An 18898-nucleotide genomic window follows, 5' to 3' on the forward strand; every position below is an offset into this window, starting at 1 on the left:
AATGGCTACCCTGTCTCCAGTATTCTTGCATGGAGAATTCCACGGACAGGCCGCAAAGAGTGGGACAGGACTGAGCAAATAACCCTTTCGCTTCACTCAATGCATGGATAATACCCCCAATCTGCCTTCATTGGAGGTGCCAAAGGCTGAGGGAGTAGGAATGTTCCAATCAAAGGGCACTTCTGATGAGTTCCTACTGTGTCCAATGCATTGGGCTAAAGGTGACAATGAAGAAAATAACAATTCATTTCTGTCTCAAGAAGACACATTTGTAGAGAGAAGGTTCCACATCGAGTACATAGAGATGACTACATTTCTCGCTGCTCATAGTATTTATTTAGGGGATTTAATTTCCCATTGACTATTCTGTTGAGGTTCTAGTCTTTGAAAGTCTTGCAACATTTGCTTTTGAGTGAATGATAAACCTCGGCTGTACATTTAGAGTCTAGACCACTGTGTCCAGAATCTGTGGGCCAAGGCTTGGGTGCTGTGCTTAGGTGTGCTCAGTTGTGCCTGACTCTGTGACCTCATGGACTGTAGCCCGCCAGACAAGAATACTGGAGGGGTTGCCATGCCCTCTTCCAGGGGATCTTCCCAAGCCAGGTGTCCCACTTTGCAGTCGGATTCTTTTATCAACTGAGCTGCCAGGGATCCACATGAAACTATGATTGCTGGCCAAAATATTTTTAAAGAATTCTGACTGATTCATGGAGAAAACTCCCTTAGAGAGTTTTATCTCTGACTGTGATGGTGTTGTCCATAAGAAGATTGCCAACCTAGCTTTGTAGAATTGATGTTTCTTAGGTGTGACAATTTGTCATTCTTACAACACGTTATTTCTTCAAAGACAAACCATTGTGTACATTAATTTGGGGTAGGTTTTGATTTTTGTTTTTTGCAGTGGACATGTCTGGATTCTGAGGAGGCTTAATAACCTCACCCAAGGTTTATTAGGATTTGGGGAATTACATACTACAACAATTACCTTTAATGACTAGCTTACCTATGAAGTAAGTGAATTGCCTACAGGCTTGCTCAGAGTATGGCCTGATCTAACACCTGCTGTAGTATGTGTGTTTATAGGCAATGACTCTGTAGATTACATATATTTATCTCAAATATCTCAAATAATAGAAAATCCAACCTAAGCCTAGAGCTCCCTTAGTGGCTCAGTGATAAAGAATCCACCTACCCGTGCAGGAGATGCAGGAGATGCGGGTTTGATCCCTGGGTCAGGAAGATCCCCTGGAGAAGGAAGTGGCAACCCACTCCAGTATTCTTGCCTAGAGAATCCCATGGATAGAGGAGCCTGGTGGGCTACAGTCCATGGGGTTGCAAAGAGTTGGACATGACTGAGCAACTAAACCACAACCTAAGTCTACAGATTTGTCAAAATAGGAAGCTTGATGAGGCAAAAAAGCATAAAATTATTTCAGGCTAGAAACAACACAAGTTAGTATTAGTGGTGACATCAACTGCTAGAATATGGACGGACAGCCCATCTTTCTTTTAATATTGTAAGTATCTAATCAAAAGAGAAGGAGGAGATTTTTAAGGGTAATGAATAAGGAGATTCCCAAATGGGAGCAATGCCTATAACCTTGGAGTAGGTAACAGAACAGTTGAGACCAGTTTTGGCGTCCAGAACACCTACTAGGTGGATAGATTGCAAGACCTACTGTCCTCTTAGCAGCAGGACTGCCTGTCACCTTAGAAGAGTTTGTAATGCTCGGCTTTCTAGGAATTTACTGCACTGGAAACCAGTTTCCCATGGAGATAATGCAGTTTGTTTTTTGCGTATTATCTCCCCATAAGAAAATAGCTCAGATATTGTATAAAGGCAGTCCACAAGAATAGAGATTTATTTCCCAAGGAGATTAGATGGTTTAAGGTAAAGAACCTTGAACTTGAGTTGAACCGGTTTGAGTCTTTAGTCTCTTATTAGTCATGTGAAGTTCAGTGAGCACTTAGTCTTTAAAGCTCAATGTCTCATCTATAAAAAGAAATAATAATGGTTGATAAGGTATGATATTACTAATCACAAAAGTTTTAACATTAAAGTATAATTGGGAATGAAATGGAGGAGCAGAAAACTTTTTGAGTCTTACTCCCAATGGGTTGGCATTGCTTTGGGCTAGTTAACTGGGAAAACGGCCAGCTCTTGATGCCTTTGTCTTAGCTTATTGAAAGTGAAAGTGAAAGTCGCTCAGTTGTGTCTGACTCTGCAACCCCATGGACTGTACAGTCTGGAATTCTCCAGACCCCTATTAAATTCTGGAGGCATAGTTGCTTAGGGCATTTACAACTCCCTGTAAAAGACAGTGAGGTAGGAAAAATGGAAAGCTGCAAGTTTCTGTCACCTGCGACCTGACGTCTAGGTAGTTTAGGATATTTGAAGTTTGTGAGAAGGCACCGTGCTGACTGGCCATCAGTCTTGTTTATAAATCTACAGGAGGCAAAAGAGAGCCTCAGAATCCTCTCTGGTTGCTGCTCTTCGTTTCCTGGGCTCCCACATGGATGGGCCTGTCCTAAAAATGGGAGGAGACTGGGGAAATGAAGCTTATGAAACTTCTGTGGAAGCTCCTGTCAGCTGTGGTAGAATTTGGTCTTGTCTGTCATTTCTGGTTCATTAGGTGCTGAATGCAAATAAAATAAGATTCTCCCAAATGAACAATTTGTAATTGTTTAAAAGTTGCTGCAGGACTCCAAAAGAACCTTAATTACCTATCCTGGTAGTTGTAAGCATATGGGCTTTCTGTATCACGACTTATTATGAGAGTCAGTTTGGATGATGTAAATGGAAGTATTATCATCTGTAACTGTACACAGGTTTAAGGTGATGATATTATTTACAGATGTTTGTATTTTATTAATAGCTGCTGCTGCTGCTAAGTCACTTCAGTTGTGTCCGACTCTGTGTGACCGCATAGATGGCAGCCCACCAGGCTCCCCCGTCCCTGGGATTCTCCAGGCAAGAACACTGGAATGGGTTGCCATTTCTTCTCCAATACATGAAAGTGAAAAGGGAAAGTGAAGTCACTCAGTCGTGTCCGACTCATAGCGACCCCGTGGACTGCAGCCTACCAGGCTCCTTTGTCCATGGGATTTTTCCAGGCAAGAGTACTGGAGTGGGTTGCCATTACCTTCTCCCCAGTAACATAACATACTGAAAAAAAAGTTGGCTATATTTCCTCATCTGTAAAATAGGGAATAATACTTCTTCATAGGAGTGTTGTAAAAGCTAGGATAACATTTGTAAATGTACACAGTATGGCATCTGCATCGTATTTACTTGGCAGTTGCAACTATTATTAGTTAGATGGATTTGGGTATTAAATAATAAACAGGCCTTAAACAATTACTTTTAAAGCTACATAGATATAAATGTGTAATCACATTTCTGTGTGTATAAAATATATCTGTATAGTTTCTATTAATCTTTCAATTATACAAATTAAAATAGTACGTGGATGAATTTAAAGAATAGTTAGTAGACACTTGGCTGATAAAGAAGATTTCTAACTCTTTCCATTAGTGATGTTATCAATTGCCTAGATGAGAGCAAGCAGAAAAAGTTGAGAGCTGTTGAAGAGCTATTTACTCAAAATAAAAAATGCTGAATAGTTCACATTTCTTCTGCCGCTTTTTATCAAAATGTTCGAGCCCCTCTCTGAAGCAGTCAGTTTCAGTCAGAGCATGCCAGCCAGGGGTGAGTGAAACCTGATTCCCAAGGGCACTGAACACAATAGGCCCTCAGCAAATTGCTGAATTGAACACACGCAGGGGAAATTTGGACTCTCTCTCATAGCTTTATATATGAAATTCACTATATGTCTGCAGGTGGTTGATTCATTTTAGGGAGGCAGTAGAATTTGGAGGCTAGGCTTACAGGCTCCAGAGCCAACCAGAAAGAGACTTCACAACTTACATGCTGCTTGATCTTGCCCAAGTTAATTAACTTTTCTTAGCCCCAGTTTCCTCTTCCATGAAATGGAGATAACAGAAGTAACTTTCACCATGTTTTAAAATACTTGTCATAGTGCCTGGCACAGAGCAAATGCTTAATAAATGTTACAAATCATTACCAATGCAGATTCAGTCAGTTCAGTCGCTCAGTCATATCCAACTCTTTGTGACCCCATGGACTGCAGCACTCCAGGCTTCCCTGTTCATCACCAACTCCCGGAGTTTACTCAAACTGATGTCCATCGAGTCGGTGATGCCATCCAACCATCTCATCCTCTGTCGTCCCCTTCTCCTCCCACCTTCATTGTTTCCCAGCATCAGGGTCTTTTCTAGTGAGTCAGTTCTTCTCATCAGGTGGCCCAAGTATTGGAGTTTCAGCTTCAGCATCAGTCCTTCCAGTGAATATTCAGGACTGATTTCCTTTAGCTAGACTGGTTTGATCTCCTTGCTGTCCAAGGGACTCTCAAGAGTCTACTCCAACACCACAGTTTAAAGTATCAGTTCTTCAGTACTCAGCTTTCTTTATAGTCCAACTCTCACATCCATACGTGACTACTGAAAAAACCATACCTTTGACTAGACAGACCTTTGTTGGCAAAGTAATGTCTCTGCTTTTTAATATGCTGTCTAGGTTGGTCATAGCTTTTCTTCTACAGAGCAAGTATCTTTTAATTTCATGGCTACAGTCACCATCTGCAGTGATTTTGAAGCCCCCCAAAATAAAGTCTGTCACTGTTTCCATTGTTTCCCCATCTATTTGCCATGAAGTGATTCGACTGGATGCCATGATCTTACTTTTCTGAATGTTGAGTTTTAAGCCAACTTTTTCACTCTCCTCTTTCACGTTCATCAAGAAACTCTTTAGTCTTTGCTTTCTGCCATAAGGGTGGTGTCATCTGCGTATCTGAGGTTATTGATATTCCTCCTGGCAATCTTGATTCCATCTTGTTCTTCATCCAGCCTGACATTTCACATGATATACTCTGCGTATAAGTTAAATAAGCAGGGTGACAATATGCAGCCTTGACGTACTCCTTTCCTGATTTGGAACCAGTCTGTTCCATGCAGTCTGTTGAACCAATGCAGATTGGAACTTCCACATTTTGTAAATTTAATTCTGATTGTACCACCTGTTAGGTTATTACATTTTTATGCTCCTATTATATAAGCAATGGACAATAGTTGTGGTTAAGAAAAAAATTTTAGGTTTGATTTGGTCATCATAGAGGATTTCAAGGCTAATTCTCAGCTTTAAATACTACTGTTGCACTGTCCAGTGTGGTAGCCATTAGTGACTATGGCTGTTAATCATCTGAAAAGTGGCTGGCTTTCATTAAATTGTGCTTTAAGTGTAAATTTCAGAGACTCGATAGGAAATTAAGAATAACATGAATTTGAGAAAACTCTGGGAGATAGTGAAGGACAGGGAAGCCAGGTGTGCTGCAGTCCACGGGGTTGCAAAGAGTTGAACATGACTTAGTACTGAACAACAGCAAAGAATAATAATATTGTATTAGTCATGTGTAGAAATGATATTATACTGGGTTAAATAAAAAATTTATTAATAAACTATAATTATTAGCTAAATAATAAATAAATTTGGCTTTTTTTTTTTTTTTTAATAATATGTGGCTACTAGAAACTTTAAAATTTACATATGTGATTTGCATTTGTTCATGTTATATTTTTATTGGACAGTGCTTTCCCAGAGAATAAAATAATAAAACTAACTCAGGTGTCCTGAGTACTTTGTTCACTTAGATTTAGGAACTCAAGTGAAAATCAGTTACCTTATAGTGCTCTCCGTTGCTTCCAGTTTTCCAGAATTGATTCTCAGGGATTTGGAGACATGGTACAGTACTTTCTGAGCAGTGTTCCTTGCTTAGGAATTTCCTTTCCCTGCTGGTTTGACAATAAATGGATTGGTGAACCTTTAGAAGGTAAGTAAGACTCCAGATTTAATCCTGTGGAATAAACCGTTATGGGTTAAATCAAGGACTGGTTAAGAGATGGGGGGGGGGGTGGAAGACTATCTTTTATTATTTAGATATTTTCATTTAAATGTGGTAAATGGATTTTAAAGCCATCATTTGCTGCATTTTAATACCTGAGACAAAAATATACTTAGCACAACAGTTTAGTTTTTAAGTTTAATGTTGTTCCTTAGAACACAAATAGGTTAAAAGTAAAAGAATAGAAAAAGATATACATGCAAACAGTATCCAAAAAAGGGTTGAAATGGCTATATTAATGTTAGATAAAATACATTTTAAAATGAAATTGTTATCAGAGACAAAGGAGGACATTTTATTGTGATAAAAGTGTCAATCAGTCTGGAAGACTTAACAATTATAAACATATGTACCTACCCACAGAGCCCCAAAATACATGAAGTAAAGCTTTAATAAGCTGGAGGGAAATTCAATAAAATAGTTGGAGACTTCAATTTTTACTTTGAATAATGAGTAGGACCACTAGGCAGAAAAGCAACAACAAATAGAAGACCTAACAGACGTCTCTCTGTAGCACTCCAGCCAGTGACAGCAGAATGCACATTCTTCTCAAGTGCATGGGGAACATTCTCCAGGATCGGTCATATGTTAGACCATAAAACAAGCTTCGGTGAGCTTAAAAGGATTGGAGTCATGTGAAGTATGTTCTCCATCCACAGTAAAATGATATTAGAGGTCAAGAACAAAGGAAATTCACAAATAAGTAGAAATTAATCATCCCACTCCTAAATAAAAAGTGGCTTGAAGACGAGGTCACAAGAGAAATTAGAAAGTGCTGAGATGGAGGAAAATGAAAACATAAGATACCAAAACTTAGGGGATACAGTGAAAACAATTCTCATAGGAAGATTCAGAGTTGTAAGGATCTTTATTAATAAGGAAGAGAGATCTCAAATCAATAATCTAATTTCTTTGAAACTAGGAAAAGGGCAAACTAAACCCAGAGTAAGAAGAAGAAATAAAAAGAAAGGAAATAAAGGAAATAGAGAATAGAAAAACAATATAGAAAAAAAATTTTATTCTTTGAAAAGTCAAAAAATTGATAAATTTTGGGCTTGGTTGATCAAGAAAAGAAGATTCAAATTACTAAAATTAGAAATAAAAAAGGAGGGAATTCCCTTGTGGTACAGTGGTTAGGCGGAGAAGGCAATGGCACCCCACTCCAGTACTCTTGCCTGGAAAATCCCATGGATGGAGGAGCCTGGTGGTCTGCAGTCCATGGGATCGCTAAGAGTTGGACACAACTGAGCGACTTCACTTTCACTTTTCACTTTCATGCATTGGAGAAGGAAATGGCAACCCACTCCAGCGTTCTTGCCTGGAGAATCCCAGGGACGGGGAAGCCTGGTGGGCTGCCATCTATGGGGTCACACAGAGTCGGACACGACTGAAGTGACTTAGCAGCAGCAGCAGCAGCAGCACAGTGGTTAGGACTTGGTGCTTTCACTGCAGTGGCCCAGATTCAGCCCCTGGTCAGGGAACTAAGATCCCCCAACCCTCGAGGCACAGCTCCCCAAAATAAAATAAGACAAGAGGGGATCACTATTAAACTTTCAGAAATAAAAAGAATTATTAGGGGATACTGTGAGGAATCATATGCTAACAAATTAAATAACCTAAATAAAATGGGGAAATTCTTAGAAAATCTCATCTCAACTTTGAAAGTAAATTCAAGAAGAAATAGAAAATTGGAATAGAAAAGAGATCGAATTAATAATTAAAAAAAAACTTTTCACAATTCCAGGACTCACTGTAAATTCTACCAAACATTCAAAGAAGAGTTAGCTCCAATCCTTCTTAAACTCAAAAAACAGGAGTGTAGTGAACACTTACTTATTCTATGAGGCTAATGTTAACCCGATACCAAAACTAAAGACAGCTCAGAAGAGCCACTTACCAATATAAATATTGATGCGAAAGTTCTCAACAAAATCCTAGGAAAGTGAATCCAGCAACATATAATAGAATTATATAGTATTACCAAGTGAGTTAATCCCAGGAATGCCAGGTTGGTATAACATAAGGAAATCAATCAATGTAATATATCATAGTAAAAGAATAAAGTACAAAGATCACAATGTTCTCTCAATGATGCAGAAAAAGCCTTTGACAGAATCCCACACCCTTTCATAACAAAAAACACTCAACAAACTAGGAAAAGAAAGAAACATCATTAAACTGATAATAGCCATTGATGAAAAACCCACAGCTAATATCATGCTTCCTGGGTGGAAAAATCAATGCTTTCTCCCTGACATCAAGAATAAGATAAGAATGTCCATTCTCATCATTTCTATTTTACATTGTACTGGAGATTCATAAATGACATGATCTTGTATGGAAAAAAACCCAGATGAATCCACAAAAATGCTATTAGAACTCAGCGAGGTTGCAGGACACAAGCTCAATATACAAAGATCAATTATGTTGCTATAAACTAGCAATGATCAATCAAAACAATGAAATTAAGGAAATCCCATTTATAACAGCATCAAAAATAATATACTCAGGAACAAATTTAATAAGAGTAAGACTCGTACACTAAAAATTATAAAACATAGTTAAAAGAAATTTATAAAGAGCTAAATAAATGGAAAGACATTCTGTGTACATGAATTGAAGACAATATTAAGATGGCAGTATTCCTCAAATTATCAGTCATGTCCGACTCTTAGCAACCCCATGGACTGTAGCCTACCAGGCTCCTCAGTCTATGGAATTTTCCAGGCAAGAGTACTGGAGTGGGTTGCCATTTCCTTCTCCAGGGGATCTTCCCAACCCAGGGATTGAACCCAGGTCTCCTGCACTGCAGACAGACACTTTACAGTCCGAGCCACCAGGGAAGCCCAGATTCAAGGGAGTAACTATTAAAATTTCAACTTCTTTTTTTTTTTTTCCAGAAATGGACAAGCTGGTCCTAAAATTCGTATGAGTTGCAAGAGACTACAAAATAGCTAAAACATCTTGAACAAAACAAAAGTTGGAGGACTCACACCTTGATTGTAAAACTTACCATAAAGCTTCAATAATCAAAACAGCAGTACTGGCATAAGGATGGGCATATATAGATCAATGAAATTGAGTGGAGAATCTAGAAATAAGTGATACATTTGTGGTCAGGTGATTTTTGGCAAGGGTGCTGTAATGGTTAATCTTATATTTCATCTTGACTAGGCTGTGAAGCCTGGTTGTTTGGTCAAACCCTGGTCTAGATGTTGCTGGGAAGGTATTGTGGATGTCAGTAACATTTACAATAGTTGATCTAAGTAAAGCAGATTACCCTCAGTAGGTGAGTGGGTCTCATTCAACCAGTGGAAGGCCTTGACAGCAAAGACAGGTTTACAGAAGAAGAAGCAATTCTGCTTCAAGACGGCAACATAAGAAAGCTTGCTACTTGCTCTGCAAAGTTCAGGCTCTAGATTACAAAATCAACTTTTATCTGAATTTCCACTTGTTGGCCTGCCCTACAATTTCAGACATGCCAGGCCTGACGATTATGGTAGCTAATTCCTTAAGATAAATCTCTCTATAATGTATGCTAATGGTTCTCTGGAGAATGCTGATATATACAGGTACCAAGACCATTCAATGTGAAAGAACACTCTTTTTTTAACAAAGATTGCTGGTACGACTTGATATTATCTTTTGCATGATATCCACGTGGAAAAGAATGAAATGGACTGCTAGCTTGCACAGTGTGTGGACCTCAAAATGAAGCATGGATCTAAATGTGGGAGCTAAAACTATCACATTCTTGGAAGAAAACATGAGATCAAATTTTCATGGCCTTGAATTAAGCATTGGTTTCTTAGATGTGACACCAAAATCACAAAAAGACAAAGAAAAAAAAAAAACAGATACAACTTTTGTGCTTGCAAGGAAACCATCAAGCAAATTAAAAGACAATCCATAGAATGGGAGAAATATTTGCAAATCATATAGCTGTTAAGAGACTTATATCAGAATGTATAAAGAACTATACAACTCTATAGCCAAAAAACCCCCCAAAACTAATAAATGAGCAGAATATTTGAATAGACACTCCGCCAAAGAAGATATATGGATACCGATAGCTTTAAGTACATTAAAAGATGATCAACATCCTTAATTATTAGGGAAATGTATAATGAGGTACCATTTCATACCCACAAGGATGACTATAATAAAAAGGACAATAGCAAGTTCTGGTGGAAAGATTGGTGTAGAAATTGGAACCCTCATACACTGCTGATGGGAATGTAAAATGGAGCAGTCAATTTGGAAAACAGTTTGACAGTTCTTTAGAAGTTAAACAGAACTACTATATGACTCAGCAATTCTACTGAAGTATATCCTTGAGAGAAATGGAAATGTATATCTACACAAAACTTGTACATAAATGGTCATAGCAACATTATGCATAATAGCCAAAAAGAATTAACAATCCAAATGTCCATCAACCGAGGAATAGATAAAATGTTGCTTGTCTACACAATGAGGTATTATTTGGCAATAAAAGAAAATGAAATACTGACACAGTGTATAACATGGATGAACCTTTAAAACATTATCAGTGAAAGAAACGTAATGTTAAAAATCACATATTTTTTGGTTACACGGTTATGAAATTTCCAGAATCAGCAAATTCAGAGAGACTGAACATGGACTAGTGGTTGCCGGGAGCCGGGAGGTGAGGGCGCTGAGTAAGAGAGGAGGGGAGGGACTGTGGAGTGACTGGTAATAGGTCTGGAGTTTCTTGGGGAGTGAAATGTTCTGGAATGTGATTGTGGTGATGGATGTGAAACTCTTGTAAATATACTAAACACTCAACTGTACACTTTGAAAGAGTGAACTTTATGGTATATGAATTATATCTCTGATAAAATGGATATTTTAAAAAATGCCTTTCCTTAGATGAAGGAAATTGATGCAGATTTCAAATACTGATTTTTTTTCCTATTTTTTCACAATATATGTAGTTCTGTTCAGAATATATGGATGGCATTCATAACTCTCAAACCTGAGCACTCCTGAACCAATGTCTGGGGGCAAGAGGAATGGGGAGATTCAGATGAGATTTAGTCTGTATATTTTCCTCTCCATTTACTTGCTACTTATGACAAATACCGTACAGTTTGGACACAATGCCATATACATTTTAGCTCACATATTATGATTCTGTACAGAGTGGAATATTAATTGTGACATCAATTCACATCTCAAATTTGCATCCACTGGAAAGATAAAGTTTTAACAGTCTACAGTTAGTAAGGAAGAAGTGAAAAAAAACTTCATAAAAAGTTCGTATTCCTCAATCCTACTGACACTATGTGTAGTACCTCTTCTTTATTTAACACACATTTCACTTGTGCATTTATTTAGCAAATACTTTATGGGAACCTTCTCTGCAGTAGATACTGCTAGGCTGTGGGGATTCAGTGGTGAGCAAGTGAACCTTCAGGGAGTACATAATCTTTTGAAAGAAGTCAGACAATAAAGAAAACTGAGTAGATAGTTTCTTATTGTGACAAGTGAAAAGAAGGGGATAATGGGATCAAGAATGACTGGGGTGGAGCTGAATCTCCACCCAAAGGACACAGTCTTCTGAGGGGAGGTGACGTTTGAGCTGAGACTTGATGAAAAGTGAAAGCGAAGTTGCTCAGTCGTGTCCGACTCTTTGCGACCCCACGGACTGTAGCCTAGAAGGCTCTGAGGAGCCTCTCAGTCCATGGAATTTTCCAGGCAAGAGTACTGGAGTGGGTTGCCATTTCCTTCTCCAGGGGATCTTCCCAACCCAGGGATCGAACCCTGGTCTCCCGCACTGCAGGCAGGCACTTTACCGTCTGAGCCACCAGGGAGACTGGAATGATGAGGTGACAAGTGAAGAAATGGGGAAAATTCCCTTCAGCCAGGGAAAGGACTAGTACAAAAGCCTTGAGGCAAAAAAGACTGCAGTATATCCCAGCAAGGAAAGAAGGGTACAGCCAGAGGGGAGTCAGCTGTGCAGAGAAAGGACTGGGAGCTAAGCAAGGACCAGATGACCACAGGCATTGTGATGGTTCCATGGTACGACTTATTTTAAGTGGAACGGGAAGCCAGTGGGTTAAGTAAGGGGTACGACTAGAAAACAGTTTCAAAAGATCATTCTGGCTGCTATATAGAGGGAAGTGAGGAAGCTGGGGAACATCAGGAGGTCATTGTTGTACTCGAGGTCAGAGAAGGTGGTGGCTTGAAATACTTTTCTTACAAAATAGGGCAGGAGGTAGGGTGCAGAGGCAGATCCAAGTTTAATGGGACCTGAAATATACACAAGTTGAGGGCCCTCTGTAAGAAAAATGAAAACCCGAACACAAAATGGGGTGCCTTGCAAGGGTCCTGTGCGTGTGGAAGGCATGGCAGATGAAACTTCACAAGCGTTATGGTGGATCCTTCTCTGATGAAGATGAGATGGACGAATCAAGCATACCTAGGTTTGGGCTCTGAGAACGGGTGATGGAATTTAGATGAAGATCTTTTAAGGGTAAGGTCTGGAGAGAAGAAAATAAGAGTTGGGTTTTGTTCATGGTGAATTCGAGATGCCACTAGGCACCTGGGTGACAATGTCCAGCAAGTAGTTGGACAGAGAGGCCAGGCGATCAAGGAGGAGGGCAGAGCTGGAAATGCCAACTTCAGCCATCACATTCATGGCATTTAAAGCTGTGGAAGTGGGTGATGTTGCCTGGGGAAGAGAGAAGGGGGCCAAGGACTCAGCCTTGAGACATCCTAACACTAGAGGTCAGGCAGGAGGTTTCTAATTCGTACATAACACACATATCATCATAAGAGGGAACTGGCACAGTGAACCTATCCCCTTATATTCTAATTTCCTTTGATCTGTTTGCAAGGGCTGTTTTAACATCTAGGAGTCCACTAAGGGCGAAAGTAAAGGTAGTCAAAGGAACAAGTAGGTACAAATGTTAAATGTCAATTGCACAGCATTTTATTTGAGGGGATTTTTAAAAAAGATTTTGTTTGATGTGGACCATTTTTAGAGTCTTTACTGCTTTTGTTGCAATATTGTTACTGTTTTCTGTTTGGGTTTTTTGGCCCATGAGGCATGTGAGATCTAGTTCCCTGACCAGGGATTGAACTGGTGCACCTGCAGCATAGGAAGGTGAAGTCTTAACCACTGAACCATGAGGGAAGTCTCCCTATTTTTATTTTTCATGTTTCAGGAGATGTAGTAGTGGTGGTGGTGCTGAGGAAATACTATTTTCTCTAAATCTTAACTATCAGCCTTCTTACAATCTCATCTACTTCTCAAACTCACTTAGAAACCATGCTTTAACAATATGGAATTAAAATGATCATTTAAAGAAATTAGATCACAAGATCAAATCAAAACTAAGATGTCAAATGCTATTCTTTTCCCATCTCAATCTAAGCTGTTATCTAAATTTTGTTTACACTTAAGTTTTTGCTTGATCATCAGAGATAATAGTCCAGGCCCTTTTAAAGAACATAGAAAGTAAATGGGAAGATTCAGGAAGGTGTTCTAATTTTTATATGCCATGTCCAGTAACAGTGACATTGAAACTGTCTTATAAGAATGCTTGTGTTAGATGTAAAGAACAGACTTTTGGACTCTGTGGGAGAAGGCAAGGGTGGGATGATTTGAGAGAATAGCATTGAAACATGTATATTACCATATGTGAAATAGATCGCCAGTCCAGGTTCGATGCATGAGACAGGGAGCTCAGGGCCGGTGCACTGGGATGACCCTGAGGGATGGGATGGGGAGTGAGGTGGGGGGGGTTCAGGATGGGGGACACATGTACACCCATGGCTGATTCATGTCAATGTATGGCAAAAACCACTACAGTATTGTAAAGTAATTAGCCTCCAATTAAAATAAATTTAAAAAAAAAGAATTCTTGTGTTACATGAATTCACCTCTACCACAGCCCAAATATTTCCTCTTAAAACCTAACTACAGATAGAAAATCTTGATAGAACTCAGTTTAAGGTGGGAATATTGGTACTTATATATAAACACCATCATTATAAAGGGATTTCGTTATATGTTACAATTTAGGCTTGTTATAATAAGTTACATTTGTGTGTGTGTGTGTGTGTGTGTGTATAATTTATTGTTCAGTTCAGTGGCTCAGTCGTGTGTCTCTTTGTGGCCCCGTGGACTATAGCCTATCAGTCTCCTCTGTCCATGGGATTTCCCAAGCAAGAATACTGGAGTGGTTTGTCATTTCCTTCTCCAGGGGATCTTCCCAACCCAGGAACTGAATCTCTGTCTCCTGCATTGGCAGGCAGATTCTTTACCACTGAGCCACCAGGAAAGCCTTTATATATATGTGTGTTTGTATATATATATATATGTATATATTTTGTACACACACACACACACACACATATATATATATATATATATAAATTGGGAAAGAAGTACATCAAGGCTGTATATTGTCACTTTGCTAATTTAACTTATATGCAGAGTACACCATGTGAAATGCCAGGCTGGATGAAGTACAAGCTGGAATCAAGATTGCCAGGAGAAATATCAATAACCTCAGATATGCAGATGATACCACCCTTATGGCAGAAAGTGAAAAAGAAGTAAAGAGCCTCTTGATGAAAGTGAAAGAGGAGAATGAAAAAGCTGGCTTTAAACTCAATATTCAAGAAACGAAGATCATGGCATCTGGTCCCATCACTTCATGGCAAATAGATGGGGAAACAATGGAAACAGTGACAGACTTTATTTTCTTGGGCTCCCAAAATCACTGCAGATGCTAACTGCAGCCATGAAATTAAAAGATGCTTGCTCTTTGGAAGAAAACCTATGACCAACCTAGACAGCATATTAAAAAGCAGAGACATCACTTTGCCAACAAAGGTCCATCTAGTCAAAGTTATGGAAAAAAGCTGAGCACCAAAGAATTGATGCTTTTGAACTGAGGTGTTGGAGAAGACTCTTGAGAGTTCCTTGGACTGCAAGGAGATCCAACCAATCTTAAAGGAGATCAGTCCTGAATATTCATTAGAAGGACTGATGCTGAAGCTCCAATACTTTGGCTGCCTGATGCAAAGAACTGACTCATTGGAAAAGACCCTGAAGCTGGAAACCACTGATGGCAGGAGGAGAAGGGGATGACAGAGGATGAGATGGTTGGATGGCATCACCGACTTAATGGACATGAGTTTGAGCAAGCTCCGGAAGTTGGTTAAGCCAACTCTAGGGAAGCCTGGAGTGCTGCAGTCCATGGGGTTGCAAAGAGTCGGACATGACTGTACAACTGAACTGAACTGATATATAACTTCTTATGGTGGTAGGTTATAAGACATATTAAACCAAGGTAAGGAGATAGAAAGTAAAAGAAAGAGGCACTGTTTTTTTAACAGGGTGATCAAGGGAGAACCTTTCTGAAGAGGTGACATTTTAGCACCCAAGAATGGGTTGCTTCATGGAAATTAATTTTCAGAAGAAGAAACAATATTTAAAAGATTCATATTAAAAATGCTCAACCATTGTTTCAGTTCAGTTCAGTCGCTCAGTCGTGTCTGACTCTTTGCGACCCCATGAATTGCAGCATGCCAGGCCTCCCTGTCCATCACCAACTCCCGGAGTTCACCCAAACTCTTGTCCATCGAGTTGGTGATGCCATCCAGCCATCTCATCCTCTGTCGTCCCCTTCTCCTCCTGCCCCCAATCCCTCCCAGCATCAGAGTCTTTTAGATCAGATTTAAAAATTCATAATAATAGCTAACAAGATTTCAATTTCTTTCTGTTTTTGTGTGAACTTTCTATACTTTATCTCAGTCAATCCTCATCTTTAACCAATGAGGCTTCAACCATTTTGTCAAGAAAAAAGTGTATTGGGGTCAGAATAAAACTGGTTCCAACTACAGCTCCAATACTAACCAGCTACAATGCTGACCTGGGCCCCTGGAGCTTCCCTAGGCCTCCACGTCTTCATCTGTGAATTGGGAGAGTTGGGCCGAGTCCCAAGAAATCTTTCCAGCACCAAGCTTTGAGGATAATTAAGTCAATTATCTCTCTGTTGTTGAAACAGATGACTACAGAGGGCACTTAGAGGTGCTTGTCCTGAAACAAAGTTTCTGCACCTCTGGGATTTGAGGTCTTACATCTGCCTGGCTTTTAGAAGTTTTCTCTTTTTCATTTTTCCTGTCAGTTCAGCTGCCACTTCTTATGAGTGAGTGTGTGAGTAATAGTCGCTCGGTCATGTCCGACTCTTTGCGACCCCACGGACTTTAGCCTGCCAGGCTCCTCTGTCCCTGGGATTCTCCGGGCTAGAGTCCTGGAGTGGGTTGCCATTTCCTTCTTCAGAGGATCTTCCCGACCCAGGGATCGAACACAGGTCTCCTGCCACTTTTCATAGCTGCCGACATAAAATGACAGCCGTCTCTCCTTGTCAGCTGCTCTCATCATTTGGTTTGCTGTGGACTCTGGAGACCAAATAACCGAGTATATTAAATGGTATATGAAATAGGGAAAACCGAGTATATTTTCTGTAGAGTCCCGTGCATGAACTTTACTACTATTTGGCTTCTCAGATATTTTTCACTGAGGGCTTCCTAATTGCGTTCCAAACGTTTAAGCAGGTGCAGACACAATGCTCCAGCATAGAGCTGCCTCTCACTGCTAGTTTACGGAGGTTCCAACATATATATGTTTAAACACATATAAAAACGTGGAGCAAAAGTGTTTAGGGAGGCCTAAATTAGAACTTTAAATAATAAGAGAATTGCCATTGACAAGTCGCCTGTATCTAATAATTTTCTTTGTAATTTTGGCTTTTTTTATACCTTGCTGGGCTTCCCTGGTGGCTCAGATGGTAAAGCATCTGCCTGCAATGTGGGAGACCTGGGTTTGATCCCTGGGTTGGGAAGATCCCCTGGAGAAGAAAATGGCAACCCACTCTAGTACTCTTGCCTGAAAAATTCCATGGATGGAGGAGCCTGGTAGGCTATAGTCCATGGGATAGCAAAGAGTCAGACATGACTCAGCAACTTCATATACCTTGTTAGGGGATTAAGTTCTCAGAGAAACAGTTAAGTAAGGTAGTCCATTAAGTAAGTAGTCTTTTGACTACTAAGTGATTTACTTTTCCCGCAGTGAAAATGAATTATGTTATCCCTCCTTTACTAGCCTATAGTCCCTGAAAATGAAAATAACGTGTCCTTAGCCTCTGAGAGGAAGCAGCCAGAATGTATAGAGGCCTAGGATGGAAATTCTAAAGATTTTAAACAGAGCTTTTCTTGAGATGCTTGAGAAATGAAAGACGCTAAGAGTCAAACTGCTTTTAAGTGCTTATTTTCCTGTGGGAAAGTCAGGTGGAAAATCCTGGTGACTTGGATTGCAATCTATCAGTGATTGGAAGGTGAAATGATCAAGAAATGAATATCGTCACTGTAGAAGAAAAGAGTAGATACTTTTTGTTATAAAGGAAACAAAGAATGCAGTTAGCAGTGGCCAGAGATAGAACAAAATATATCTGATAATTTTAGTCTTACTTGGGTGCTGCAAGGATACTGATCAGGGGAAACAGCCGTACCCATACATAGGTCCTGGAAAAGTTTCTTCCCGGAACCACCTAAATGAAACAAAAACGCATTTCCAACTCTTTCAGGATGGCCACCCAGATCACTCGGGCAATGGTCTACATTCTTTTGGGCAACTCTAACCAAATGATGCTTCCTTAAATACACAAAGGCGGTCAACAGCTAATTTAAGACACAGTTTCAAGGAATAACTTGCGGTCACAGAATTCACATTCTTTCTTTCTTGGTTTCTGTCTAATCCATTCTCAGAATCACTTTTTCTGGCCTTTCCTCCCTTGTTGGTACCACTGTGGGGACCGAAAATGGGGAGACAGTGAAAAGACCCTGCAGGATCTCACACGAAAGACTTGCCCTCCAGAATCTCCTGAATTTGTCCTCAGTATGAATTGAGTTCTTCCAGTTTTTCATTTATATCTCAGGTCCAGGGATGACTTACCGTAGTCAAAGCTGTTCTCAGCACTATGGTTGCTCCAGTCGTGGGATGTCATTAATCCCACAGTTCCGACCTCATGGCTCAGAGACGTTACCATGGAGACCGCTGACTACCATTGTGACCCGCTGCAGGTCAGCAGTGCCACGCTGCTGGCCCCCTTCAACTTGCCCACCATACAGGCTTCCCAGGCAGTTCAGCTGTTCAGTTGTTATTAGCTGACCCAACTGTTCCCAAAGCCACGAAAGGGACAACTCATGCGGTTGGGGGTTACTCAGACTCCAAATATATCAACAACTTCAGCTTTGAAACTACTTAGCTGCTTGACCTAGGATTTCACTTCTACTCTACTACTCAGTACTGAAGACAGAAACTGATTTCTCAAGTAGATAGAGACAAATTTATATAGAAGCAGAAGGCAGTGCCCTGTTAAATAAGCATATGGCATTTTGGTCTGTAGTTTTAAGTTCTTATATGATATATTAATCAAATTTGGCCTAGATTATCCTTGATGACCTAGTTTCACTGTGTTTAGTATTTCTTCTGTTTCTTAATTTTCATCAGTAATGACTGAAAATCAACATTTTCAGCTTATAAAATTTTTTCATAAAACACATGCACACCCCTTTGTAAAGGTCACTTTTTTTTTCCCCTTGGTAAAATGTTCGGTCTCAGCACTTTCAAGGTCTCCCTGCCAATCCTGAAAGTTTTTTGGTGCCAATTTCCCACTTCTTTGTCCTCAGTTCCATCACGTGTTATTTGTTCTAATGTTTTGGCTCCTGAGCAGGGCTCATGTCTGTGAGGTGTCCTCATGGCATTTTGCTTGAGGATCCTACCAAGAGTCCAAAATCAGAAGTTATACAGATTAAGAATCAATGCTTGATTACAAGGTGATCGTAAGACGTATGACGAACATATTAAAGGAGTGAATCTC

General features: G+C 39.8%; 1 long non-coding RNA gene across 1 annotated transcript; it reads right to left on the reverse strand.

Moving 5' to 3' along the window:
* Positions 1-1800: 1800 nt before the first annotated feature.
* LOC138990238 (uncharacterized) lies at positions 1801-18296 on the reverse strand. Its single transcript, XR_011466361.1, has 4 exons — positions 17971-18296; positions 17487-17566; positions 5757-5868; positions 1801-4949 (listed from the first exon to the last, which is right to left on the reverse strand). It is a non-coding gene; the product is annotated as an uncharacterized lncRNA (long non-coding RNA).
* Positions 18297-18898: the final 602 nt, after the last annotated feature.

Source organism: Bos mutus, chromosome 12 (genome assembly GCF_027580195.1).
Source record: "Bos mutus isolate GX-2022 chromosome 12, NWIPB_WYAK_1.1, whole genome shotgun sequence".
NCBI lineage: Eukaryota > Metazoa > Chordata > Mammalia > Artiodactyla > Bovidae > Bos > Bos mutus.